This window comes from Taeniopygia guttata, chromosome 4, assembly GCF_048771995.1.
Source record: "Taeniopygia guttata chromosome 4, bTaeGut7.mat, whole genome shotgun sequence".
In the NCBI taxonomy this organism is placed as follows: Eukaryota; Metazoa; Chordata; class Aves; order Passeriformes; family Estrildidae; genus Taeniopygia; species Taeniopygia guttata.
Window position 1 is genome coordinate 61,339,596 of NC_133028.1, and position 27,845 is coordinate 61,367,440.

At 39.1% G+C, this 27,845-nt stretch overlaps 1 long non-coding RNA gene across 2 annotated transcripts; it reads right to left on the reverse strand.

Annotated features, from left to right (window-relative positions):
• Positions 1-2,197: 2,197 nt before the first annotated feature.
• On the reverse strand, positions 2,198-27,213 carry MGARP (mitochondria localized glutamic acid rich protein). 2 transcript variants are annotated; one of them, XR_003960146.4, is made up of 6 exons: positions 26,947-27,197; positions 25,448-25,551; positions 24,310-24,412; positions 19,586-19,867; positions 5,589-5,637; positions 2,198-3,817 (listed from the first exon to the last, which is right to left on the reverse strand). It is a non-coding gene; the product is annotated as a mitochondria localized glutamic acid rich protein (long non-coding RNA). The 2 variants fall into 2 exon arrangements; XR_012055767.1 differs by lacking the exons at positions 2,198-3,817; positions 5,589-5,637 and adding an exon at positions 5,896-6,492 and having other exon boundaries at positions 26,947-27,213.
• Between the last annotated feature and the right edge of the window lie 632 nt (positions 27,214-27,845).

Genomic DNA, 27,845 nt, shown 5'->3' on the forward strand with positions numbered 1-27,845 from the left:
CATTAGCATATTGTAGCTAATTGTCCAGCTACAGCTCCAGACCATGAGGTTCCATCCTCCTTGTTTTTCTCTTTTCAATCCATATTCTTTATGCTCTTAGGTCTGAGATCTGGATCTGCTGTCCTTGGTCTCCAGCTAGAGAAGGAATTGTTTTGTCTACCTATTCTGTGAAGAGAGAATTATATGAAGCCCACACCCACACACTAAAGCAGCACAGAATCTGAAAAATATAAAAGCTAAAACCTGAAGCATCAACCCCATGTCAGAAAATGGATATATAACATATGTTGAGGCATAAATAAAAATTACATTGGTTTGTCTCAGTAAACCACAAGCAAACCATGCTTTTTCAACAAACTGTTTAATTACCTGTAGTTCAAGCAAGTAGCAGGAATAACTCCAGCATAGAAACCTACAGTTTTAGTCCTTTTCCCCCTCCAGTAAAGCTGGAAGAGGCAAAATCTCCTGCAGCATCCCGAATAAAGGAGTAACACCCAGAATGCAGGAGGATCCAATTACCCATGGTGATGCTTGATGCCTATTGCTTGGGAATGGAATTGACTTCCATCAGCCTTCACAGCCTCCATTTTCTGCAGCAGGTGAGCAGGACAAGAAAAGCACACAACCAAGTAATGCCTTCCTGAAGAACAGAATTATCTGTGTCACAGCAGGGATGGCACTCCACTGAAATGTGCCAACCCATGGACAACACACAAAGCGGGCTCCAATGCCCTTTAACATAAAATTCCTTCTGTCCTTGTTTGTCCCCTCATTCTCTGTATGCTTCTGTCCTCTCAGCTCTCCTCTCACTCTTTGCTAACCACCCACAGGGAGAAAACAGCACCTACACTCAGTGATTGCAGCCACAAAAGTACTGTAGAGCTGCATCATATATTTGCTTATACGCTGCCAAGCATTAAAAGTAACTTATTTTAGCTACTAATTTCTTCATCCATCACTCAGCTGGAACTGTGTGTTTCTCCCATCTGCCTGGTAAAGCAGGAGTTGGGGTGGCTAATTGGCTCAAAATTTTTGACAGAAACAGCTCACCAGGTGGGGAAAAGAATCACGGCACATTCTTCACTGGGTTGGAATTCTTTGTCTTTGTTTTGAGTTTTTTGTGTTTTTTTCTTTCCCAGAAAAACAGATTTTAAAAAGTAGTATCACAACATCAAAGCCTGTTGCACAGACATAAGAAATCTTGATTGAAGTATTTCACTCAGATTTTCCAAGTGCTGAGTACCAGCTTGCAGTTTGAATTATGATTTTTAATTGCAATTGTCTTATTTTGAAGAAGGAAATGAAAATAAAATTGAAATTCTGTACCTACATCAACACAGGCAAAAAAGTAAACCTGAAATTGTTAGATGGACTTCATCATCTCCAGAATTTTCAGCTTTGTGTACAGCTGCCAGCAGCAACAGGCTGTCACCCTTCAGAGAGGTGAACTAGAGGGACTAAATGGCACTGGAGGGAGGTGAAAATCCTTGCCAGCTGTTTTCACAGATAACTGCTGACAGCAAAGGAACAATTTGCAGTTTGGATAAATTCTGGAATCTTAAGCTTTTCTCTGGCCTGTGAGGTGTATTTTCAAGACCAAACCTTTCCTCTGATCTCCTTTAGTCTTGCATTATGTCTATTCTCTGCTGTGGCATTGCTCTCCTTAATGATCCATCTCAAAATTATCTTTCAACATTTTCCATGGTTCATCACGGCTTTTGTGTAGCAACTCAAAAATTCTCTTTTTGAAAGTGAAGGACAGAAAAATTTTAATTTATACGGTATTCAGACTCCATACTAACAAGACTGAATCAACAATGGCCAGAACTCTGCGAATTGCAAAATATCACTGTTGTTACTCTAAGATATGTAAGTGCTGAAGCAGACTGTGCTGTGCTGCATGCCTTTTTTTTTTTTTTTTTTTTTTTTTTTTTTTTAATTAAGAAAACCTAAACAATACAAAAGCAAAAAAAGAAGAACTCTGGCATAAAGCACATGTACAGGCTGTTTTGGGATTCTCACAATTTTTTGAAAGTGAAAGGATGAAAAAACCCTACATTTTGGAAACCATAGTTTGTGATTCAGTCATTAAGGCAGCTGTTCCAGGGGGCTAACATATTTTGCCATGTACCAGAGCAGTTCCAGAGATAAAGAGCCATTCAGAAAAGTCTACCATTTGAGAAACACTACTGTTAGATGCAGTTAAAATAGCTTCTTTTACTAGTAATTTGTGAAAATGAAGAAATAGAAAATTTAAGTGCATACATCCATCACAGCATTTTTAATCTACAAGATAAATATAGACTCTTATCCAACAAAATATCAGTCTAAGATTTTTATTCCAGTAGCTTGATCTACAAAAACTGCTTTTAATCACAGAGGCTTTATCCTTTAAGCAGAAGGCTGTGGTTTGTCTTCTTGAAGCTCAGGAGCCTGCTTTTGCCTTTGCATTATTCCAGTTATTCCTAAGTAGATCCAGGAGCAACAGGCTATATCTTTGTTGGAACACTATTATAATTTGCTTTATGATGGGGGAAGGAGCATGTGTTGCTTTGTGCTGTGGGTAGGAATGTCATAATGCTGTCGTTTCCCTTTCAACATTTTCCAAACTTCTTCTTGAAGAGAAAAGAGTCAGACACACCTTATGCAACACACTTTCTATATAAATAGTACATAATATACCTTATTTGGCTCTGGTTTAGAATCATTGCCATTCTGTGGTGGCTGAAATGGGGTCTCAGATGCATGCTCATGCATGTAGCACATGAAGGTTGGGAGCACAGTGGCATTCAAACCTGTTATTCATAATAAATGTAATTTTTATGAAGCTAATACTGAGAAAACAAGGCTATTTAGCTGTTTGGTTCTTTCTTAGTCCCTAAGAATGCCTGTCCATTTGAACACCTGTTGAATAGCCCTTCACAGGGATTTTGCTCTCTGTGTGCAAGTGGTTAGAGACAGGCTTTGCCATGGCCTAAAGGGCTTGTAATTTGTACCAGTTTGAAAGTTTCTACCAAACTTTCGTGTTGTTACACTACCAGTATATGCCAAGACAGAGCAACACAGAAAGACCACAGCAAGCTGAATGAGATTTGGGAGGAGCAGAGCCCAGCACACCCAAGGCAGGAGCCAGCCACCACTTATAGAGTACCTATGGCTACTACCTGCAAACAGGTTTTCTTCCCAAAGCAGGAGCCTTAAAATGTTTACTCCTGGATGTTACTGTGCAAGGAGTGGTATCATCTGAAATATTTATGCAGGGGGAAAATTAGGTCATGCGCAGCCAGATGTCCTATGCTTACAATCACAAATCCAAACTCAGGAGCAAACACGTTGTTATTTTCCCTGTGATCCAATTTTAAAATGCTAACAGGTAGTTTTGTAATATTTTGACTTGATTTTAAAACCTTTTGTTTACATTTTAGCATGGAATGTTACAAAGGTATAACTACACACAATAGTTTGGACCAAAAGTAAGGAATCGATATCAGGACAACAAAGACATAGAAGGAGTTCATATGGCATGGTTTAGTTAAGTCTACTGCTTCTCTTAGCACATGTATTTAGGACATGCTGAGTGGCTTGACTGGAAGCTACTCTCTACAGCAGAGTTGTTAGTCACAGAAGCGTTTCTCTAGGCAATGCAAATCATCTCTTGCAGCACTGAATACTGGCCATAATGGCCAATGTGTGGTGGGACAAACTGCAGAGTTTCTTTTATGTCTTCAAGGAAGAGTATGAGGTTTCACACCGGAATCAGCTGGTTGATTGCCACAAATATTTGCATTAAACTTTCCAAAGGTGTCCACTCTGCTTACTGCGGAAAAGAAAAAAAAAAATCTGATTTAGAAGAAATAACAACAAAAGATGTTTAGCAACACACCACTCAGCAGATTCTTTTTCTTTGCAAACATTCAAAGCACACTGTGAATTTGATTGCAGGTCACCAGTTAATTGAATTACAGAGTATACACAGCACTGATGTGTAAATCATGTTTATCTGACAGCTTACAGAAACTTGCTCCGTTGCCATCACCAAAGCCTAGTTTCAAGGAATCCCTAATGTTCATCTCATCCACATTGCTCAGGCATAAGTGAATTCCCCTGCATGCTGGACTTCTACAAATAGTTACATCCTTAACTTTAAGCACAAAGTAAACCAATTATATTTGCTGAGATTACTGATACAAGTGGTTCCATAGCAGCATCAATATGGGCCCAATAGCCACACAGTAGAATGGCTGAACCTATTTACTCAGGCATGCTCTGAGCATTAGCTTAGGACTTTATCTGAGGATTTAATCCATTACTACTTCCTCTATCCCTTCACCAAATAATCAGTATTTAAAAAAAAAAAAAGTTAACTAGATAGTGATTTGATTCTCACATTAACGTTCTTTTAATTTAATTTTCTTTGCCTTGAATTCCTTAAAAAGTATAATGTGTTTTAATGCAAAGTCAGAATGCAGTGTGGTTCTAGATTTGTAAATTGGTCAAATGACAGCTAGTAATCTTCCAGCACCAAATAGTAAAATATTTCATAAATAATTTTCCCCCTGCCAACAAGATCAAATTGAAAGTCAATAAATTGTTCCTTTTGTAAACTTGCATTGCTATACTCATAAAAAGTAATTTTTTTGTCAAAAAGAGTCCAAGCAGTTTAAGCAGAATTGAGTGAACCTGTACACCAGTAGGAGATTAATCTATTTTTTAATCTATTTTGAAATTGCTACATCAAAGATGTTTCCTACAGCCTGCCTTCCCTGCCACCCCACCCTTTTCAGTTACCATCTCTGCCCTCATTAATTGAGTTGGCTATAGGGGATATTTGTTGTCTAAATCAAAATCTGGAATAGCAACAGTTTGTACAGTTGTCAGATGTTTAAAACAGAAAAAAAAATATTCCTAACCCAATTTCCTTGTCTATACCATTTATGTGTTCCAGAGCAGAAAGAATTTCTTGGTTATTTGGTTTTCTGATGTGGTACCCTCTGGTACCCTTAGCTTTCAATTTGAGTGAAAATAAAAAGCTTGAGAGGCACACACTTGCAACTTTTCTGACAATAAAAAAAAATAAATAAAGCCACATGAGAAAGACACTAGCAAAATAGTAAGAATAGTATATTCAATATTTTTCATTAGCACAATTTGAAAGTGCAGAGACATTAATAATGAAAAAATTTATTTAAAATAAAATAGTTCAGGGGACTATTGTTTTATTGTATAGAAAAATAATCCAGAAGTCCAGTAGCCACATATAACTGAAACCAGATATCCAAAGAACATATTTTTGCTTGGAAGAAAGCTACAACTCTCAGATCTTTATCCAGTTTGCATGGGACTAAGATAAATCTATAAATAAATACACAGTGTGACAATTTATCTAGGATTTGCTCCCTAGCCCCTTAAAGATGCCAGCAGTGGTTCCCAATAAGTTAGAAATACTTCAATAAAGTTCTTTTTTGCTGAGAGCAGAAATAAAAATTCACCATAACAGTGCATGTGCATTTACCACATGCTGCAATTGCCACTGAGAACAAAAGATAGGTGAAGAGCAGAAAACCATATGCTGCAACTGTACTGTGTACCTTTAGGGCTCTTTAGCAACTTCTTCAGTTGTCTTCTCCTCCTCAGAAACTGCAAATGGAGACAAAACGCCAGTAAGAAACTCTGGAAATTATCCAATGACAAATAGTCAAGCAAGTTGTTTCCCTTAGTCCAAAGGGTCCTTGGACTAAAGGGAAAGCTGTATTAGGTATGCAGACATTTTTCCTTTTAGCTTTTTATTTCTAATTTTAAAAGAGTTTAGAGGCCAAACTTCTAAACTCCTGCTTTAAATCTCCACAGTAATGATTTTAACACACATTTATCTTTGCATTCAATTACATCATTCAACTTCAATAGCAATATGAGATTGTTTACAGTTGCTCCAAAGCACTGCAAGCTTCATTCATAACACATGCACTTATATTTTTCTTTACACCAATGCAATTCAAGAAAATTCTGTCTTTCAAATCAAGACAGATGTTGAAAAAAAATGTGTTATATGCAGCACAAGGAGAATTTATTGTTCTTAATGAAGTTCATATCCAGCCACTTACTGAGCAGGGCACTGAGCTCACCACACTGCCACAAGCAAATTTACTACTTCTACTGCACCACACATAATTTCAAAATTAGATTTTTCTGCTAACAATGAGATGCCAAACACAGCCATCATGGGCAGCCACAATGCATCACTTGAGTTCTGCATGCTCTTGCAGCTGGTTCAGTGCACACAGCCACCAGCATTTCACTGACACAAACATTTCAGACCTGGCTGGACTTTTGCACCCTCTGAAGTTTGCCACAACTCCTCAGCATCATTGTCCTGGCTCTTTGAGTCTGTATCAGAAATCTCTTGAGCTGCTGAGGCTATTCCTACCTTGTCACTTTCTAAGTTCTCCTCATGGGCAGAAGAAGCTGCAACATTCAAGACTTTACTCACAGTTTCTATGAATCAAATCAGAAAGATAATTGTCTCCTCTTTACATTCACCATCATAAATAAGGGTGAGCAACCAAGGTGCACAAAGCATGAAGTACCTGCCCAACATAAATGCTTAAAGTAGCTGAAGACAACAGGATCTATCAGATGATTAAATTTTATCACACAAATAAAACTTTGCAAATGGAATTCCAGGGAAAATCTGCCTCTTTCCAACCCTGGAGCAGAAACCTGTAAACTGTAGCTATTTTCATGTATTTAGGCATAGGCAAATATTCTATAATGCATATATTATCTCTTACAGATATTGGTGCTTTGTTTTCTGATTTCTGTCAAATTCATAGGACATAACATCTACACTCTACAAAACCTTGGAAAGACACCATGGATAGTTTTAGTGTAAAAATATTCTAGCATCAGGCTGCAAATTCAGGCTGCAATGGCCAACTAGCCATTTTTCCATACTCCTTTAAGCATAAAGCAATCTGTCTCTATAAAAAGCCTGTAACAGGTAATATTTAGTAATAGGCAGTCTCTATACAGATACACTCTGCAGGAAGACTGAACACATCACCCAGCAGCTGCATGTTAAATTTTACTTCAGTAAATTCTCTTGTACCCTGTTCTTCTAACCTTCCTGTCAGAGGTCTCAATCATCCCACTCTTTAACTGCTCAGTAGGAGGTTTGTCTCTTTCTTGTTTCATCCTTATACCAAGCTACTTCTCTATTAAACACAATAAGGAAACAGCTTCTTTAGGAGTTCAATAAATGCAGCAAATAGGAGTTTTATAGAGCTAGCATCCCATACCTTTCCCCAAATATCACCTTACACCTAGTTAAATACAACATATTCTGAACATCAATTATTTAACTTTACTTTTCAGAATGCTTTCTCGATTTTGAAGAAGCAACAAAAAAATAAATGCTTAGGAATTGGCACTTCACCTTTATAGGAGAAAGCTATGCAATAGAAATAGTACATTTGAAATTTGGAATTTTAGATATTTTACAGCAAGCAATACTTGATGTAATGTCATATATTCACTATGGTAAAAAGCTGCTAGGTTTCAGTTTGTAACATCAAACTTTCAGCTTATATTACCAAAAGTTCTTTCTCTGGCTGATAGGACTTAATTTTTTTTTTTTCTTTCTTGTGTTTTAATTTCTTTTGCACTAAGAAGAGTAGATCGGTAGGCAGCTAGAGGGAGCACCATGGTCTTTTCTGCTTTTTAACAAAACCTCATTTCCTTTGGATGGGAATTGTGTTTATTTGTCGTCTACATGAATACCTGCCTTAAAACAAAACATTAACCAATGGTACTGAAAAAATTGTCTCTGGTCTGAATTATTCCTTATGACTATCAGAAAGGCAATCTAAGGCAAAAAAATATGGATTCCTCCCAAGGTGTTCATCCATGTCTCTGTGGAGTAGCTGTCACTGCCTAAAATACAAAGGGTCTTGTGGCAGGCATTGCATTTGAGAACCTGTGTCTGTAGAATGGGTGTAGCATGTTTATATACAAAACTGCCTTTGGGTAGGGTACAAATCTTGTACTTAAGTGGCTTTGCTATCCGTTCCTTGAGCACATGTGGCTGGAGCCCTGTTCCAGATGACACAGGTCTCTTGGAGAAGAGAAACATGGCAGTAGCTGGTGGTCCCAATGCACATGCTCACGGCAGCTTGCATTGGGTCACTCTCCTTCAGCCCTGATCTCCAGCAAGTCTCAACTGGCTGATGAAGATCATCTTGGCATTTGTTCTTTGTCATATTGCATACTGTCCAAGTGTCTTCTAGTGTTTTGGATTAGGAAACAGTCTTCAGCCTTCTGATGGCTACCCCAATCATTCATTTGCCACCAGCACAAATCTTGGCTTGCTTTTTGGTGGTTTGGACACGTCTTGGAACAAACTCTCTGTATTCCATTCACAAGGCCAACACGTTTTTCTCTGTCCAAGGGAATTGCTGTGATCCCAGGGCAAAGCCAGATGAATGATGCCCTGGCTAGCTGAGAATGAACCCCCTGCCAGTCTCATATTTGGGACTGTCACATGGGGTCCTTCTGCATGATAGCATCAGACATACTGGCCCTCACACCCTCTGCTACTGACCTGGTGGCACAAAGTGTTACAAAGTTTAGGCATTTCTCCTTTGTGTTTCCCTGTTTCCCAGTGCTATTCACACCCTCTTTTTTTTTTTTTTTTTTTTTTTTTTTTTTTTTTTTTTTTAAATCTGCATGCATTTCATATTTTTTCAATCCAGTTTAATCTCTTGCAATTGTTCCATGTAAAATCCTGCAGTAACACCCTATTTTATACAAGATACTTTAATCTCTGCCTGGTACAATGGGGACTCATTTTCCATAATCCTTGGATGAAGGATTTTCTGTCTGTTCAATTACTGTTAATAAGCTTGTCATGAATTCTGCAGCAAATAATGGATGTAACTGAAATCACTCCTAACTTTTGTTAGTTCAAATACTAAAATATTAAGCTTCTTTATTTTTTCAAAATATTTGTAGAGAAATCACAGCATCTTCACTTGGTTCTGTGTTGTTTCCTGAATGATGATTAGTTTGAAAATGTGAAGACCCTGCATTTCTTCATGCAGTGATGATTATGATCCATTTTGTCTATTTATGTCAGATTTCTTAGAATTTCTACAGGCTGTAAGTGAACAAAATAATCTGAATTGTGCAACTGCTTCTCTGCAATGAGGACACATGGTATTTAATATCATTCTTTCCATTGAATGCCCAGCTGCTTTATTATCCTCATAGAACAATACCCCTCCAGCTCCTTGACATTTTTACCAAAACACCCACTTGCACCATTCCTGCCAAATGGATCTCAGTCAAGGGATAATTCCATACTGACCTATACAATTTAAAGCCTGCCAAAAATGATTTTGTTTCCTTTCATATTCACAAAAGTGGGGCTGATTAGGCTCTTTCTTAATTCTCTGGGGGAGCTTCCCCCTGCACACATATCCTTCATCAAAAGCACTGGAGTTAGATAGCTTCACAATTTTCCTGCTTCATTTGGTGCGCTGTGTTTCCTCCCATCCTAGTAGGATATTATTCTACAGAATATATAGGATATTACTCTACAGTATATAGAAGGTATACTTCACAGTTTCATACAAGGTATTATATTAGTAGCAAAAAATCTCAGTCTCTGTGTATATTTTTTTTTCTGAAAAGTTGATTTTTTTTCTTAAGCTTTTTCACTGGTTATTTGTCAATTTTCAGTTTTCTCCTGGGATAAGTAGCTGCATCCCAGTATTTCTGGCTATAGCTTTCTTCAATTTTGACAGGCATTTATATATACCAGAGCACTTACAGGTCTGAATTAGGACCTTAACTGTCCTGTGATTTCAACAAAAGACAACATGAAAGAACTTAAAGCCTTAGAGCAATCAAACTAATCACATTTACTAACTGTAGTCAAGGGGCTTTGCATATTGCATCAACAGCTGTTGCCAAAGCACTCAGAAGGACTTGGACATACCAGGGATTGTGAGGGCAGGCATCCCCAAGGTTAGTTAGAGCCACAACATACATGCAGTACACAACCATCACTGTATAACATCTGTGCAATATCCATTGCTGATGTGTAACAGGGAATCCCAACCAAAATACCTCCTGCTTCTGCCCAAGACAGCTACAGGCACTCCCAGGCAGTCCTTAGCTCCTCTGCTTTAGGATACAACCATTTGGAGAAGAAATTCATCCTCCCAAATTGCACTTGCAGGAACAGAACGTGACTGGGCAACATTACACATGCACCTAATGCCAAACCATTTCTGTTGTGGAAACACATCTGGCTTGAGTTGAATAAATACAGAACAGGAAATTGATTTTACAGACAAAAGAAAATGGTGTATTTGTTCTGAAAGCTTGTGTTCTGTTAAGTTGTTTGCCTTTTTTTTTTTTCTTTTTCCTTTTTTTTTTTTTTTTTTTTTTTTTTTAAATAAAGCAGCAGATTTAGGAAGCTCCAGTAGCTTACTAGCACCACATCCAACATTTCAACTAGAAATATAAGTTTTAGGAAACTATCCCTATCATTTCAGTGGAAAAAAAAAAAAAAACAAAAAAAAAAAACCAACTGCTTTCTGTGTAAGACAGTAATTCCTGCAGTCTTTAAAGACAATTTTTACAAGTGCTGAACTTGCAGCCCTGAGAGTGAGTGCAAAGATATAGTGCACTTCTGTGCACTTACAATAGAAAACAGTTCAAATGCAGGGTGGTCATTCTGCATGCTCATGATGGTCAGTTTGAATTGTGTGAATATTCAAGAGCTCAGCAGAACAGAGTGGCAAGACAAGCAGGGACTTGTGTGTACTGTGTGACTGACTCATCTTTGCAGCAGCTGATAATAAAAAATTACATGCCCAGATCGACTTTCTTCTGCTAATAATAAAGGAAACCCCATGCAAGTGCATTGACTTCCAGAACCCAGATCCTACTGCTTGCATAGCTTTTTCCCCAAAAGCCTTCAGGCTTTTAAAACAAGCTTTCCAACTTTCCCGGGGCAGTTTTATGCAGAAAGAGCCTGGAGATTTGTCTGGGATGTAAAGCTCTAGTGCAAAATTTGGCCAGCTCACATTGGCCAAAACATGTCATACCACCTAGTAGAAAACATGATATAAGATGACCTTGAAGCAAGGAGGTGGAAGAGATAGAAACTAATTTGTATATTATTTTTTTTTAATCTTACTGGATTTTAAACTTCTACCTTGTATTTTTAAGTGGTTTTCTAAGTATGTTTTCCTTATTTACAATAGAGATGAAGAAGACAGCTGTTCCAGATTTTAAAATGAAAGCTGTACTCAGTCTTTTCCTTGCTTGAGGGAGGTGGGGATTCCTTCCAGCAGGACAGAAGTTTTATAATGAGATCATAGAAGATAACCCCAACCTTGTCAGGAGTACTGCCTGTATTTCTTCCCTCAGTTTTGCATTTCCTTAACAATACATTTAAAGCTAATATATTTTGATTCTAATCCTAATTGTTTATTCATTTAAAAGTGGTCATTCCAGCTAGAAACAACAACAACAAAAATTTAAATAGGCACTGGTATCCTGCAACTTTAAAGATAATTAAAACCACACTTTTCTGAGTAAATCACTTTACTTGAAGCAATATCCTTCATATGAAGAATTTTTTTTCTAGGCAGTCAAGATGAGGTTGGAATCTGTAATGCCAAACACCAGGTTCAATTCCTTTAAAAATATTCTTTGCAGTAGAATTTGGTTTTATAAAGCTAAAATAACACTAGTTAGCCAGCATCATACAAATCGAATCCACCTGGAGCATGCAAACCAAAGCTGAAGTACAAAACAAAGTACAAGCTGCTTAAAATATCAAGCAAAACCGATGTCACACACTAATTCCAAAGAGGGGGGAGGAGGGGGAAAGTCAAATTTAATTGTGAAATTAGAAACAGTATCTTATTTAAAGCCTTTTAGAGACCATCATACATTAGAATGTTTACAGAAACCTTCCTCACTCAGGTTCATTGAAGGTCTCAGGATGTCCCCTGAAATGTTAAGAGAAGCAGAGCAGAATATTCCTGGTACATTTGCATAGTTTAAAGGCCTGCTAGTTGAAAACTGGCAGTGGAGTATAAGTGACTTTTAAAAAGTCAAATTCTGTCACATTGGAAAAGTAATTCAAGAAAGAGCCCAAGAAGCAGGGGTACTTGGCTCACTCAGATCTAATCCAGGGGTGAAGACAGCAGTAGCAGCAAGAAACTGTGATTCCCTTTAAGAGCAACTTCATATATATTGGTTCCATCAGCCTTAGGAAAAATGGAAAGGGAAATTGTTACAAATTCTGAGATGGTGGTGACAGCTAAGGTTCCCTTCCATGCTGTCCTAGGTTGTAATATGTGTGTATTCTATTTGCCATCTGTTAGAGGTGGGGCAGTTACCTTCTGTTAATTGAGCAGTTTTCTTTATTTCTGCCGCAACCAATCCTCCCTCAGGGAAATATCTTCTGTTAATGGGCCACTCAGTGTCATTGCATGACTGATAAAAATTACATCATCCCATTGGGAGATGCTCTGCCCAGGGGGAGGAACCAAGCATTCCTACCTGGAGACAATTGGATTTGGAACAACACAGGCAGCCTTTTCCCACTGGATTCCCAGAGAAGCAGCTTTCTTTTTCACTGGATTCCCAGAGAAAGACCAGGCCCATCTACACCACCACTGGACCTCCAGAGGAAAACTCCACCCTTCTACTGGATCACTGCTTCAACAGAACCACACCTGTCACTGCAGGAGGACTGCAGCCACCATTTCAACTGGACTGCTACCAACACCCTGACCCACAGGCTGTCAGGTTGTAATTTGACTCTGTCAGTGGTTTTCTCATACTATTGCATTTGTATTTTAAATTTCCTAGCAAGGAACTGTTATTCCTCCCATATCTTTGCCTGAGAGCCTCTTAATTTCAAAATGATAATAATTTGGAGGGAGGGGGTTTACCTTTTCTATTTCAAGGAAGGCTCCTGCCTTCCTTAGCAGACACCTGTCCTTTCAAACCAAGACACATTCTTTCACCAGAAGCCAACTGTAACCCCAAGCATGGCTGGCTTGGGTTCCACACCTTCACCCTCTGTTCATAGGAGCTCAAACAACATCAGGAACAGGGGAACCACATAGGAACAGGGGGAAATAATAATCACTGAGCCAGTTTGGGACAAAACAGGCAAAGCTGTGCAGCTGTCCCTGTAACATGACCAAGTACTTCAGGTGCCATTGTCTAGAAAGATCCAGGGAGTTCAGCATGGAGGGCTTGCAGATGTACACCAAGAACATCCCATCACCAGGAATGTCACTCAGGACCATCTGAAATGTTCTCTCTCTCCTCTCTGGCATTTTATTCCATGAACATTTAGGATTCCAACCAGCTACAGCAAGTTACTCAACCTACTGCTTGGAAAAGAAAAACACTTTACACCTAAATATTGGACTTAAAAAGGAAAAAAGGGTATCAGGTGGTTGACCTAATTCCTCTCTACAGTACTGTGAAATCAGCACTTGAGCTCTACACAGGAAAAAATAAACTTTTCAGTTCCAAACAGAGTCAAGGAAAGAACAATTACTTAGAAAATCACTGATTATTTTTCAGTCTGATTGTTCCTATCCTTGAATGCACAGGATAGGAACTAGTGGCTGGCAACTGATGAATTCTTTGCAGAACCACCCTGGCCTGATCATGCTGTTACTTGGACACAACCTGAAGGAGGCCTCAACCTCAGCATTCCCTCACTCAAGCCCATGGGCATCAGGAGTTTGGCATTCCAGCTATTCTTTAGGATGAACACAAATCAAAGGCTCAGAGCCCAAGATCTTTGGGAAAATGATGAACAAAGGAAAGCTGGGATTTCTAATAAACCTGCCGCTACACAAATATGACATATTTTCCTTCCTGAAATCCAGATAAAAATCCATGAGGTCCAGTTGAGAGCCTAAACCATGGCATTATGAAGACCATTATTAAGAATAAAAATTTTCATTACTCCACACTGAAGGAGAAACATGTTCAATCAACCAAGTACATCACAGGTTGTTTGTGCCTGATGTAGGTCACTAGTTCCCAAGAAAAGCCTCATTAGTTCATACTAATGACCAGAAGATTCCCTCGAAGATAATTTATTTTACAACTGATGATAAAAAAATGATTCAGAGATGCCTATAATGGTCACAATAAAAGCATAACAGTGCACGTCACATTAATCCAGAATAGTTTATAATACCTCATAAAATTTCAAGAATATTGTTTTATATTCTGTAGCATGGAATTGTAGCAATGAGAAGCAACTCACATTGTTTGTTTATTGTAAACATGGAACAATCTTTAGATACTGATTGGAATGGATCACAAGGAAAGCTAGCACAAGTTAATATAAACTCTGTGTATGAAAAACACCCTAATAATGTGATGTATTAAATCACAGGAGTTCTAAAAAACCTTCTAATTAAGACATTTTGTTTAACATTCCTCATACAAAGTAATGCTCCAAGTTTTATCCACTTACATAGTTTTTAAAGGAGCAAAGTTGTTGTTTGAAAAGGATGTTTTTCTCTGCTATAGGAAACATTGTCCAAAAATTAACTCCAAAATCCCCATCATTCCCATTCTGGTTTGAACTGCCACCAAAGGAAAACAGTAAAGGGTGCCTGTTGCCATCTTTTCTCTAAAGTAGAAGACTAACAGCATTCCTATGGTTGTTGTACTTCCAGGAAAATTTCAAACACAGGTAACACTATGTACAGTACATTAAATGCTAACAGATTTTGTTGTACAAAGTGAGTTGTTGCTTTCCAATTTAAATACGTACAGTTATTTTAAGGGTTTTTAGTCTTGACAATGAGCTATTAATACTAGGAAAAGCAGTACCTCTATTTTCTCATTAATTTCTCATTAGGCATTTTTATTCACTGTATGTCCTTCAAATATTTTTGAGAAACTACTTGCCCCCTTGTTCTAGAATAGACAAATAGAAAGACAGTTACTTTAGGCAGTTCTCCCCCACTTATTTGTTTGCACTCAGCTGGGAACTTCCAGGGTTTTCTCCATGTTACCAAAATCTTCTTTCCCAGCCCAGTGCATGCTGTAAAATTCTTTTTGGCTAAGCTGATCAAAACTGAATAAACTCTCCATCTACCAGCTGGGGTCTTCAGACACTCACAATTTTTACAGAATTTTTTTTTCTAAATATTGGTCACTTTCTTCCAACAGAGGTTTTACAGTTATGCTATGATGACTCATCTAAAACTTCGATTTCTGAAGGAAAAACAGGAAGAAGAAGAAGAAGAAGAGAATAGTGGCCAGTGTATGGCAGTCAGAGAGATATAAGATAAGTGCAGCAGTCCAAGAGACAGGTAAAAGAAAGTGATAAATGTGAAACAGAAATACCCAACAGAAGATCCAGATACAGATACTTCCCCCATAGGATAATATTTACATAATTCAACTTCTTAGAGCCTAATCTAGCTAGATCAGTCTATCATAATCAGTAAAGAGAAAAAAGTCCTTATTCCTCCATCTCACACAAACAGATGCCTACAATGATGCATCTGTTCTACTGAGCAATGTAATTCTGAAAGCCTCTGAATAAGTATGAGCAATTGCAAATCACTCTGAGGACTCTTCAGTAATTTTCTAAGTACTAACAATGTCAGCACACCCATAATTTGGTAACATAGCAAGCCAAGCCACTGTGCACTGATTATATCAGGTGCTTTTGTCTGCTTGGCATCACTGTATGATGGGGTCAGCAAAAGTCCTGTCCCAAAAGCAGCAGCTCCTGTCCAGAGCAGCCTCCATTTGTTTCTCTAGGCTGCAGACAACTGCCATTGCTGTGCATTTGAAGCTTAGCATGGAAAACACTGGCAAATTCACACACTAATCCTCTCTAAACCCAGTCACTCAGTCAAATGGCCTTGGAAATAACAAACAGAGAAGAGACCATGCCCTTCAATACTTTAAAGATTAGAAAAAAAGCCTATGCTAGAGAAGTCAAGAAGAAGTCTGGAAAAGCACAGTCTGGGGCTAATTGCTTCTGTTATTTCAGTAGATAATGCCAAAACCTCAAGTCTCAATACTAGAGTTGGAGAAGAATTTATGGTGGCAACCCAAACACCAGAAGTCACAGATGAAACAACCTTGCCTAATCCAAATAGCAGTTTGCCAATCGGTAAATTTTACAGCATTTGGTTTGTCTGAAGAAAAACTTAATTTATGGGCCCAGACATAGAGTACACTAGAAGGAGAACATGACTTTAACCAGCATCAGGTGGTAACCAAGAGTGACAGCTCAAGCAATAAAAAGGTAGAGAAAATTATAATTTAGAGGAAGGTAAAACCTTGGGAACAGAGTAACACAGTTTAGTACTTATTTTGGTAACAGTATTTTACAGAATTATAGATTGGAATTCTGGATTGCAAATTTCTTAACTTGAGGCAAGGAGAACATTCCAGGCAGGTACAATTGCTAACTGCCTGAAATGGAAATTACTCTGATTAAGTACTAAGCATCCACCTCCAAGGCTGGGTTGGTTTTTTGTTTGTTTGTTTGTTATCTGTTTTGCTTTGGGTGGGGGGTTTTTTGCACATCCATCTACAATGATACATTTACTTTATCTGTATGCAAGAGCTGGAGACAAGTATTCCTTCACAGCTCGAACTGCCAAACATTAGAGAAAGCTTAATAGATTAAAAGAAGCAATGGCATTTGAAAAAGCAGAGGTTCACTGGTAACAATAAAAATACTTACACCTTCATCTGCAGAAGTAATACCAAGTTGCCAACAAAACTAGCTAAAGTTACTTAAATACATACTTTTTTCCAAAGTTCTGAAAGAAAAATCCTTCTCTACCTCAATAAAAGTGGAGCTATGCTATTTTTTTATTCTAAATGGAGATAACATGAATGATAAAGATGATTAAATGCAAAACTGAAAGTTATATCCAGAAGGATTTTAATTAGATTTTTTTTAAACACAATAGCTGTTGGCTGCAAGTAGACAATGAACTAAGTGATACAGAGAAAGCAGAGAAGTTTTGAAACAAACTCTCATCTTCTTGTAAGCATGGTGGCAATAGAAACTAATTCTTACATAGCTTAAAGGAAAGGGATGCTGGTTCAGGCCTGTGTGTCAGAGCAGGTGCTGCTGATGGCCTTCCCACAGTCAGGAACTCCTGGGAAGAACAGCTCGGGGGGCCCTGCTCTTCTTCTGCAGGACGAGGGAGCAGGGAGTGCAAAGGTGACCTGGAGCAGAAGCCTGTCCAGCCTTCCAGGCCAGGACTTGGGTTACACTGAGTGTAACCTCATGTGAACCACGGGGGAGTCCCCAGAGTTCATCACCCTGGTCACACCTGTCAGCAGCAGTTGTTCATAGCAATCTGCAGGGGACCAGTGGCACAGAACAGCTACTCTCAGGAGCAAGGTATAGCAGCCCAGGAACACCCAAGAGATCAGGCAAGAACACTCCTTTGCTTCAATTTCTCAACAATTTTACATCCCAAAGGTTTTTTCCCTGCTAGCTTTACCACCCAGCCAAGAATAACCACAGCAAAAAGGTTTGGTAGGGAGCACCTGGGATGACCCTCAGGCTCCCTTACAACTTTCAGCATATAACAAAATAACAGAAATAACAGAAGTCTGGTTCTAGTGCTGTTTCCTCAGTAACTATGCTGCCAGAGATACTAGATCTTAAAAGTCAGTAATTTCCAAAGAGCTGCTCCACTTCAGAAAACACCAGCAGGAACTAACAATTACAAGCCATTATTTCTTCTTATCAAATAGTGATCACTAAGTACATGATGTCAATATGTCCAGAATGAAATCCTCACACTTAATCACAGAATCATCACAGAGTGATTTGGGTTGGAAGGGACCTTAAAGACCATCTAGTTTGAACCATCTGCCAAGGGCAGGGACACATTCCACTAAAGCATGTTCTTCAGAGCCCCATGCAACCTGGCCTTGAACACCTCCAAGAATGGGGCATCCACAGCTGCTCTGGGAAACTGTTCCCATGCCTCACCACCCTCACAAGACTTTATTCCTAATATCTAATCAATTTATGCACCATGTTTCTCAGGGAAGATCCTAGCTTCCCTTTCTCAGGGAAGAGCCTCTTCAATAAAATGGCAGAAATACCATACAGAAGATCCTACCTTATCCAACAATTACCAGTTATTTGTAGATAAGCATTGTGAAAGGAATACACAACCACTTCCAGACATAAGCAAGTGCTTATGAAATTAAACAGAAATTTTGCAATTGCTCAGTAGAGCAAGAAATGCTGCAATACATTTTTAAACATATCTCCTAATGGCTCTAATTCACCAAATTTAACATAAAACAGACAACTTCCTTTCTAAATGAAGTGGTCTACATATTCCGTAGAAATTGAAATTTTTAGGGCTCTAGATATTTTAACTACTACCTTATAAATATTTCTATATGTAAGCAGTAATAATCACACACAAGCTACTTACTTCTACTTTCTATAAACTGTATTACAGCAGATCAGACTAAGTATTGTTTTAAAATGTTATTTGTAATAGATTGTTTCAGAGACAAGCACAGGAACTATTCACATTTGAATTAAAATTGCATTCATACCTAGACCTTTAATAAAACTCAGCAGTTAGAAGTGCTGCACTATTTCTCGAGTTTATTTGTTAAAAAGGCAATTAAGATGCATCCATTCCTCACTGGAGTCACCAAGGAAAAAATTGGAAATCATTCAGAAAAATCATTCAGAATCTGCTAACGCCTTTGATGGTACTATGATAAACGCCCATAGATTAGCAGCCAAAATACTTTTAATCTCAGTTTGATCTGTGTTTTAGAAATATCCTCTCAAGACCAGTGGTAACAAGAATTTTTTTTTTAAATACTTAAAAATCTGACAAATTAAATTATAATCCTGTATCTTGTGCATTTTATGGATGGTTTTGCATTTATACTATTGCAATTGTTTTTAAAGCACAATAAACCAAAATATTTCAAACACCAACAGCTCAAAATACTGAATGCTTTGCCACTTACCAATTTCAGTGTTTAACAACAATTCAATGTTTTATTGTGTTGTGAAAATGTAATCTAATATATCCTTAGAATTGAAAACATGGCAGCATTTTCTTTGCTATGCAAGATCCTGTTTAAGTTACATTGATAGAACAAATTTAATTATTCAGTGTGAATATCTTTGGAATGGCTAGTGAACTAAAGTGTTTAGATTCCTTAAACCGTTGAGAACTAGATCACTAAAAAACTGTTTAACTGATCACATTATAAGCTCAACTTAATAAATAGGTTGGGGTAGTAAAATAAACATTTGACTCTACTTCTTTTAGACAGTAACTCTGGTGCCAGAGGTGGGATGCTTTCAGAGACCCTGATTTAATAAACTTGATTACCTCAGGCTCATGATATGTCAATGTTAATGCCTGAATTAGTTTTCACTGCAGGGCAAACCCCATTAGGAACACTGATGCTTGTTCTTAATGTTCTGTAAGAGGCAGAGCTTTAGAACCCACAAGACACACACACTCAAAAACTACATTCATATGTTAACCTTGAACTGCAGCAGCTTCTGAATTAGCAGCAAGTTCCAAATTAGCAGCAGCTTCTGAATTAGCAGCAGTTTCCTGCTGTTCTTCCTCCATAGCATGGGATACTTCTGGAGCCAGTAAGTCATTCTCCCCTCCAGCTTCTGGGGATACCCCAGAAGTCTCATCCTGTACTCTGGGTCCAGCACTCTCATCCTGTGCTGCAGGTCCAACAGCAGCTGCTGCATCAGCTTCTTCCGTGGCCTTCTCTGCTTCAGTGACTTCATGCACCTCTTCTCCATCACCTTCTAAGAATTTATTCAATACAATAAAGAGAGTAAAATGCATGCATGCAACAAAAAATTCACCAACTACTTTTTATCATCATCCTCATTTAAATTTGAAGTGGAAAGCTAAGACTTGGGATCAGAATTAACAAAAAGATCAATAATTAATCCCTCATATTGTCTGATGTGGCATCAAAAAACTATGTTTATAAGATGAGGAAACCATATTCTTAATTACTGAGTTTCATAACGTTTCAGTGTGATACGAAAAGAAACTGTGGCTTAAAGCAATTGTTGGGGGAGCAGGGAAGGATAACAAAGGACATTGTCAAGTGTTGCTTGAAACCACTCTGCTGAAAGGGCCAGTGATGGTACACACACAGGTGCCAGAGGGAGCATGACACTGTGGAATAACCACGTGGGGAAGAAGACATTTGGTTTTATACAAGTGAGAAAATAACTTCCTAATTTCAAGTGGTCAGAGCTCTCTTTCTTAGATATATGACCACTTAGAACTGACTATTTTCTTTTTACAACTCACAACTATCTTTTAAAGACTTGTTTACACCACTTTGGGTCCAACTCTTTAGAACCTGAAAAACAATGTTTCCCAGCCATGCATGACTTCAAATTCAGCTGAGACAAGTCATGAAAAACTAACAGCACAAAGCAAGATAGATGCTCAACCACCATGCAAACATGCACTAACATTATGTTCACGAAGGAAAAGTTATACTGTTCATCAACAGTATAACTGTTCATCAGCTGTTCGTCACAAGTTCACCACTAGAACCGACTCACCACGTAAAAAAAAATGGAAATAAGTTTGTAACACAGTGTAAGCTATGTGAGAATTGAAACAAAAGAGCTTAAAGAGACACAATCAGAGTTTGTTTGAGTCTTTTGTATCTGTTTAAAAACTAAACAGATCGATTTTATTTCTTGTTCTTCTTATGCCAGTGAAAGCCTATAATTTTGGTTCAGGTTTCAAGACAAGCCCATTCATTGCTCAGTAAAAATCAAAACTTTGCATTATGCAACCTGATCATGTCCCTTTAAGAAAACACTGTTTTAAAAAAATCGTTAACTCATTACACAAAGAACAGGTTAACAGCCAAGATCAGCATTCAGTACACTTTATTGGACAGTCAAATATAGAGTGCATTAATTCAGAACAGCCAGCTTCTCCATCTCAGAACTGCCTTCTACAAAGCAGATTCAGTAATAAGCTCAATATGGTTTGGCCTTGCAAACATAGATAGTTCTTTTAAAGTCTCACACAATTGGGGCTTTACAATAGAAGGCACAAAGTCATCCCAAGGTAGGCTGCAATGTACTTAATGGTAAACGATTGTCCTTTGTTTGTATTTAACTTCCTCAGGTTTGGAAAGAGATTTCCCTTGTGTCTGGAAAGTGTAAAAGCAGAACACAGATTAGAAAGTCTGGAAAGTGTAAAAGCAGAGTATAGATTAGAAAGATTGAATCAGCTTGCAACAAGTTAAAAAGAAAAGTCTTAGCTATAACAGAAAAAATTAGGAACAATCTTAAAGGACAAGAACAACAAATGGAAAACAAAACTCAGTATTCACTAAATAAGCAAGGAGAACATCCTGCAAGCCAAACATCATTTTACATCTCAAATGATGTCCCAGATTTTCTACTGCTACTTTGAGTCAGGTTTCTTCCAGGGACATTTTAAATCCCTCTCTTATTTTTAGAGTAGCTTTCAGTTGAAAAGAACCACAGAAATTTTGCTATCAGATCTTTTTCTAAATGTCTGTTATCATTAATTAAAATATCATTAAATATAATTTCAACCCTCCAATGATTCTTTCTCTTGTTTTGACAGACTTGTTTGCTATATACAGTTCTCTGTAACAGACATTTTGTGATCAGGCATAAGGGGAGAATTTTCCCCCGCATGAGAAATCACAAAAATCCTACCAAAAGAATCTCTGATCAGCTGCTCTCCAGCATTCAGTTCTTCCACCTAGGAAGTTCTTCTACCACAGGCAGCAAATATGCCATGAACATGCTGCTTGGCATATGCTTTTCTATCCACCACTTCATATGGTTACCAGCTCTGTTTTAGAGCTTATTTTAAGCTTGATTTAATGCCCCTAAAAAAATATCAGAATACGTTGAGAACAGAATTTTTAATTGGTCTTATGAGCAATGCTTACTGTGAAAACGTATAAGGACTGACTCTAAAGAATGCACAGGGAAAGAAACTGCAATGGCACTTCTGTGAAAAGCAATACTATTCTAACACTCTGTGACAAGATAAACAAAAAATATGACTATGGAAGGAATGTGAGAAAAAAGGGAAGGAAGAGGTGTCACCCTGATTCTTAAGTTTTTCTAAAGCCTTCTGAGTTTACATTCTGTTAGAAAACTTTCCCACACAATTTCTGTAAACAACATACTGTTTTACATTCCTTCATGGGGGTGGAAAAACTTGATGTACTAGTGGTTTGTCCAATGTCTTTGGAGAGGTGGCCCATTCACTCTCCAATCCACTGTCAGCTTTGGAAAAGTATAAAAGTTGGAGTCAAAAAATAAATGCTCTCTTTTACCTTGCAAAATAGCAAGTGGCTCACGTTGTACTTTCATGTGTCCTATAGCGACAGAAGAGGGGTGTTAACTCTATTGAAAATGCACCCAGAGGATTCTGTAGGAAAAGTAAGAACAGAACTGATGCTCGTTCTTAATGTCCTGTTCTTTTGGGTGTATACATCTGGGAATGAAGAAGGATTTTTAAAAGGAGCTGATTCAACAGTGGTTTTGTACTGTGAATTGGAATTAGCTACTCAGAAGTCCAGCTAAAAACTCTGGGTTGAGCATTTATTCCGAAGTCAAATATTGAAAATAATACAGGAAACAAGTTTCAACTGTATTTACTGAATGGCCTTAGAAACATTTTGGACTTCTTACTATCAATAAAAAGGGAGGCAGCAATCATCTGCCACTGGTTGTGACATTTATGTGACTTATTAAGCAGCAGATGATGGCATGTCTGAGATAACCTACGATCAGTTGCTGAGCACTCAGTACTGCTCAGGTATTTCACTCCAACATGGCCAGGGCCAAAACTCAGTACCTTGCAGAAGTGCACCTCAGGAGGAAAGAGAGAATACACTGACATCACTGGGAATATGTTGGAAGGTTTGCTTAATGCTCCCCCGTTCTCCCAACTATGGCAGTCAGAATGTAATGAGGGTAATCCTTTCGTCTGCCCTGAATAGCAGGAGACCAGGTCTCTAAGGAGAGATCTACTTTGGTCCTCGTTACAGTTTCTGTTTTAGGGACAAAGAAGGATTGTGGCTGAATTCTCCGTATTTATTTAAACAACTGAGTTTTAAAACTATACTGTATTCAGCTGCTTTCTTTTTTGGAAATTAAGGTATTTTACTACTTTAATTCTTAAGATCTGTAATTTTAATGTTCTGAAACTAAAGCATGTGTTGTAGAAGTTCAAGGATAACAACTTCTAAAGAAATAATTATACAGTCAGACAATTTAAACCATGCTGTTATACTGAAAACAAAATTTAAACTTGAGATACTTTATTCAAACCTATTCTTTGTGTATATGTAAATATATTAAATCACTTCCCTAGAAGTCAACCTTAAAAAAAAAAAAAAAAAAAAAAAGGAAGAGCTTCAAGTGTTCTGGCTTTAATGCTATATTTATTTTTTAAAATAACAACCAAATAAAAATATATAAAGATCCTTAAGAAATTTTCCTAATTTCTTTTTCTAGCAAGGCCATGCTTGCCAAAGTTATACCTTTGACATTAATGCTATAACACTAATTGATGTAGACAGGGACAACATTCCATTACAAGTATTTGAACTAACATGGTCTAATTATTCAAGTATGAAGAGCTAAAGAAGGATTTGCTATACATTTAGGTAATGCCTGCCTTTCATTTAACCCTAAATTAGAAAAGACAAAATCAAAGTTGTAGGAAAAAAATTGATCCAAGTTACAACAGTTTGGTTTTTTTTTTTTAATGTAGGTTTTTTTCCCCTACTGAACTGTATTTCCTGATGGCATGTGGCCTGAAGCCAGCCTGTTGACTGAAAAAGATATTATCTTTTCCTCCCCAGTGAAAACAAAAGCACAGAATTTATTTTGACAGCATTATGTATTCAGTCAAGTTTCATTAAGCTTCCAGTAAATCAAATACCTATTATATAATTCACACATCAACTCTTTCCATCTGAAGAGACTCCACAGGTGGATCAAAGACCAGATTCACTGCCTGAATATTAAGGCCACTTAAATTTGTGCAGCAGCAGCTTTGTAACAGAACAATACTGCACAACCACCTCTGTCTTCACTCCCACTCACACAGTTCAGACAAGGACATAGACAGTGCCAAATCCTGATTAGACAATCCAGAAATCTGTTCCAAATCCTCATGTACCCAGGGAACAAGACAAAAGAGCTCAACTCACCCTTCCTTGACCAAGGATTGCTTTTCTGCCCCTCGGTTCTCTCACGAAGAATACTTGAATGTTCAACAAACTTGCTGCGGGATGAACTGACTACTCTGTAGGCCTGAAAGGGAATTGTACCTGAATTTACAGCTACATCCCTACAAATTTACCAAACAAATGAGGGGAGAGGGAGAGAAGGAATTTTAAGCAAGTGCTTCTGCCCATCTTAAAATGCATATAAAATTTATCCTAAGCAAGGTTAAAAAAATTAACAATCTGCTATACTAATATATTTATGTATTTCATATATCTCCATTGTTAGAAAGCAAATACAATATACCATGCAACTTTTGAAGTGCTGCAGTGTTTCAGGAATTGAAACCAGTTTTTTAAAATATAATTATGTTAAGGCTTCTATTTTTGTAATGTGGTAAAAAATGCAATCATACATGTTTGATATGTTGAACAAATAACTACTACCATTCAAGAGGATTACTCTGTGGGACAGGGAAATATGTACCTCTCTGGGGTGTGCTAGGCACTATCTCAGATCTTGGGGGAGAGGGCTAGAAGTAAGCTATGGAATGGAGGATTTAGGGATGTGAAGCATCAGATACATTTAGAAGCAGGGAAGAGAATGATTACTGTAAAGCTTAACAAAAGCAGATGCTTACAAAACTTCAACATGCTTTCTTGAAGTAACTAATGCTGATATCTTCTTTTTTTTGTGCCCAAATTAACAAGGTTCGTATGTTCCCCTTGCAGCTTCAGATTGCTTATTTCACATGTGCCTTCCCCACTTTGAAACATTACTAATGTTTCTGGTTGGCAAGACAAGGCAAGGGGTTAGAGACAGGTGCCTTACTCAATCTTTGGACACATTAATTTCATATAGTTTTAAATATGCTTTCCACTAAGAGTGACCCAGCACTACTTATCAAAATAACAGTAAAACAGGCAAGCAAGCAATAGGCTTTCACCTTCGCTAAATTCTCTTAAGCTGATTTCTAAGTTAGGCTGCACTTAGCTATATGCTACATGCTACAATATCTACGTTAATTAATGGTTTGCATTTTGACCATTCTCTTTAAGAGAGAACACACCTTATACCATGCTGGCTCAGAAAGCACAAACAGCTCCATCCCCAAACACTTACATAAAATAAACCACCAAAAGCAGCAACACCAGCAAGGAGATAGATCATCATGCTGTCTCTAGAAGAGCCAGGAACACTCCCAGATGACATCTGGCGAGGAGGTGCTATAAAAACCATTAGGTAAATTGATGTAAAGTGCTGCTAAAATATGATCCAAAAAAGAATTATGGAATCTGAACTCTGTGTGAGAAAGGATTATTCAAAAAGGTTATAAAACAAATGTTGATGTATACTGATGTATCCTAAGACTGAGCAACACAGGGTGTGGTGCTCCATGGCTGAGCTCTTCCTAAGAGGTTTTTCTGTGAACTACATTGTCTGCCATCAGCTTCCAAATACTGGGCACAGTCTATATAGACTAAGGAATGTTAAAAAAAAAAAAAAAAGTTCCTGACTAGGGAATTATTTTATCTGTCCTTATCCCTTCTGATCAGCAGAAGCAATGAATTCTCTCTTCAGCATAATAACAGGAAATTAAAAAAAATCTATTTAATTTGAATTTATGTTCTCTCATTCTCAGACTGCTGACACTTTGATACATACCCTTCATCTCATGAATTGGCCAACAGGGCAGAGAGGTAGGATTACACAATTTTTTACCTGACTGGATATATATTAACTCTAACAGCCGTGCTACCCATTCATTTGTTATCAACTGATTCTTACTACAGTCTTGGATTCATCTGTACACCTCAAAAAGAGACCCAAGAAAAACACACGTAATTCTCCTGTCAACAAAGTTTTCTGTGGAATTTTGTGACTTGATTCCAGATGAGAAACGTCTCGTTGAAAAAGCCCTCATAAAAAATAAAATGGCTCTGCGCATTGCAATTGACAGCTGCAAAATAATCACAATGTCAAAACGATGCCATCGTGTGCTAGGTTATATTTAGCATTATCTGTCTCATGACACAATTCTCAGACTGTTCTCCAATAGCCGGGCATTCTAATGGATTTGCATACATTTACATTTTCGTTCAGCAGCAGGGTGTCCTTAACCCCCTCCCCCGGGGCTGCTAGCTATAGCAGGATAGTGATCAGCAAGCTGCCATCGCCCAACACGGCTGGCAGAATTTTTTTTGCCAGTGGTTACACAATCCCTGATGCGCCAAAAGCCATGGTTGTGGCGCACCGGGGCCGCTCCCGGTCCCTAGCGGGGTCGGCAGCCCTGGAGGCACCGCCGCTCCGGCTGCTCTATCGTGGGGTATGTACCCCGCTATTTTATATGGAAGGGAAGGCAGCAGCGGCCCGTTTTGCCATGGGGCGGGCTAGGGCACCTCGGACCGGCTGGGCTGCCCAGCGGGTCGGTGCGGAGGTCTGAAGCAGCCAGTGCCGGAGCCCAGGATGCTGCGAGCCGTGTCCGGCCGCCGCCGCACCTGTCCCGGCCCCACGCCGCCCCCGCCCGCCACCTTCGCGTCCCCTCCGCCGCCGCCACCCTGTCCACCCCATTCCGGGGAGCGTACGCGGCCCCGGCCCGGCTCCGCGGCGGCCCCGCGTACCACGCTGCTTGAGGCGGCCGGCGGCGGCAGGAGCCCTGCTCAGGCGGGAGGCCAGCGCCTGCGAGGCGGCCCTGCAGAGGGACATGGTGCCGGAGCAGCGGGCGGCGGCGCGGAGCAGAACGAAGCCGACTTTGAGCTGCCCGTCGCGGCGGGGATGCGGCGGCAGACAGCGGTCCCGCCTCGGGGGCCGTGAGGGCGGGTCGAGCCGCAGCCCCGCCCCGCGCACCTGGACGCCGTGCCCGGCCGGGGGCGTCCCGGGGTCGGCGCGGTGGCGGCGGGGAGCGAGCAGAACCCCGGCTGCAGCGGGAGGGGGAAGCGGCTTTCTGCAGCGCACATTGTGCAGGGCAGGGCGCTGCCGACACCGACCTGCCCCGTGGCAAGTAAACGACTTCGGTACTGACTGCAACAACAGACCCGAGATAATAGGGTTGGCATTTACCAAGCAGAGGGAAAATAGTGAGGAACTACTGTTTTACTTCAAAAGGCATTTCTCCAAGACAAAAAAAAAAATTGAGACATCAACTAAATTAACGGCGAAGGGCACTCGGCTTAAGCACTGTGCCAAAGGCATTTCGTGTTGGCAGTGGAACACTCGAAGTGAATCGCTACTCTGGGATCATGTCGACTGCCACAGGCATGGGCATCTCCAGGTCAAACCTGTGCAGCTATCCTTGTCCTGCCTACATTGTTAGGCAGTAGCCCCATTTCTCCTCCTTTCTCTATACACAGCTTCTTTGTCTATGCCATATTCTGCCAACTGCCACGATGCCATTTTTCCAGCCTTTGTCCTTGACTGACCTTGATGCGAGAGGACAGAAGTGTTCAGAAGGCAGTGCTCACACCCAAGACTGACATGGGCTGTGCAGTCCATCCCCTCTAGGCACCTTTCAGGCACGGCC